This window comes from Mus caroli, chromosome 6 (genome assembly GCF_900094665.2).
Source record: "Mus caroli chromosome 6, CAROLI_EIJ_v1.1, whole genome shotgun sequence".
Taxonomy (NCBI): domain Eukaryota; kingdom Metazoa; phylum Chordata; class Mammalia; order Rodentia; family Muridae; genus Mus; species Mus caroli.
In genome coordinates, this window is record NC_034575.1 from 86,682,623 (window position 1) to 86,684,845 (window position 2,223).

The following is a 2,223-nucleotide window of genomic DNA, read 5'->3' on the forward strand; positions in this document are numbered from 1 at the left end:
AAAAAAGATTTATTTATTTTATGTATATGAGTACACAGTGTAGCTGTACAGATAGTTGTGAGCCTTCATCTGGTTGTAGGGAATGGAATTTAGGACCTCTGCTCACTCCAGTAAACTCTGCTCTCTCCGGTTGGTCCTGCTTGCTTTGGTCCAAAGATTTATTTATTATTATAAATAATACACTGTAGCTGTCTTCAGACAGCACCAGAAGAGGGCGCCAGATCTCATTATGGGTGGTTGTGAGCCACCATGTGGTTACTGGAATTTGAACTCAGGACCTTCAGAAGAGCAGTCAGTGCTCTTACCTGCTGAGTCATCTTGCCAGCCCCTCCTTCAGTTCTTACCATGAGCTTACCATATGTCTGTTTTCATATCCCTGACTGCTTGTTTACTTTGGCTTCATGAAAGGAAGTGCTCTACTTACTTTTTTTCTGTTGCTGTGATAGAACCAAAAGCAACTTTGGAGAGCAGTTTATTTCAGCTTACACTTCCTGATGATAGCCCATCACTGAGGGAAGGAACTCAAGGCAGGAACTGGAAGCAGAAGCCAGGGAAGAGTGCCTCTTAAGATGCTCCCTGGCCTGATTCCTCTCTCAGCTAGCTATCTTATTAAGCCCAGGACCACAGGCTTAGGGATGATGTCACCCACTGCAGGCTGGACCCTCCTATATCAAAGCATCAATCAAAACAGTCTCTTACAAACATGGCCACAAACAAGTCTGACCTGGGCAATTCCTCAACTAGGTCCCCTCTTCTAAGTGACTCTAGGTTGAGTTCCATTGATAACACCAGGACAGGTAGGTTGCCTTAGTGTTACCTTCTTTACTCTGTATATGGAGTGTGAACATGTTCATGTGGGTGTGTACACATATGGAGTCTACAGGTCAACCTTCAGGATCTTTCTTGCTTGCTCTCCATCTTATCCTTTCAGACAGGGTCTCTCATTGAACACAGAGCTCACTGATTTGCCTAGGCTGGCTGTCCTGAGTTCTAGAGGTCCTCGTGTCTCTGTGTCTCTTCTCCTGTAATGCTGNTGCCCAACTTTCACATGATTGCTGGGGATCTGAACTCAGGCCCTACAGATGTTCACACATTTCTTTGAGTGTGTAATTAGGCAGTGAGTGCACTGAGCACAATCCCACTGTAAAGCTTGCTTGTGGAAGTCTGACCCTTCATCTTTACAGCCTCCTAATGAGGACCCTTTCTCAGGGTAAGCGCTGGCTGAGGTCACTGGCATTCTCCCCGAGTCCTTTGACTGTATTGTGCTGTGGGGTTCATCCTGACTCTGCTGTCTTCCCACCGACCTGTGGTCTTTATGCCTTTTGCTCTTCTAAATGNTGTGCATGGCCAAGCTGTACATGGAGTTGCATGTTGTTTTCTCCAGGGTAGTTCACAAAAGCTGGAGGGAAACGCCAAGTAAGGATGCCTCTGTTACCTGCTATTTTAATGTATGATCCTATCTTCCTTGGCATCTGCTCTGAGGGTAACCTGTGATAACTGTAGTGGGCCTGTCCTTCAGATTTAAGTTGAATGTCTCTTGTCTTTCACATTGGTTTTGTATTTTATTTTGTCTTATTTTCGAGATAGAGTCTTGCTATGTAGCCCTGGAACTATGTTGCTCAGGCTGGCCATGAACTCAGAGCAATTCTCCTGTCTCAGCCTCTTGACTTCCAAGATTTACAAGCTTGTACCGCCATGCCTGGATATCTTTCAGATTTAAATGGAAGTTTTTCTCTTTCATGACCCTGATCACGTTGCTTTAACTGGAATAGAGGGAAGAAACGGTTTCTCTAAAAGTCATAAAACTATACAAAAGGTACATAGTATACTATCTACTAGGCGATCTTCACAGTACAGGATGTACTTGCTAGCACCATTTCAGTTACAGGTGTCATGGCATGGCCTAGGGAGAGCAGGAAGAGATGGGCTTATGAAGGAGTCCAGAGGGGAAGGGCTTATAGGATCAAGGGGCCATGCAGAGTTCTAAGAAGGGATGTGTAGGTATCAGAGCNGTTGAAGCCAGCAGGTGGGGACTGCATACTTGTGGGGCTGAGTGGCTGGACCCANGTACAGGCTGCAGCAATCAGATGGTCACAGGAACAAATCCCTGCCTCAGGTCTTCTATGTCTCCCTAGCCAGGCTTCACACTGTCATGGTCAGCACGGGTCAGATACACTGTTGGGGATGGTAACAGCGCGATGAAGGCCACATCCTGAGCCTGTC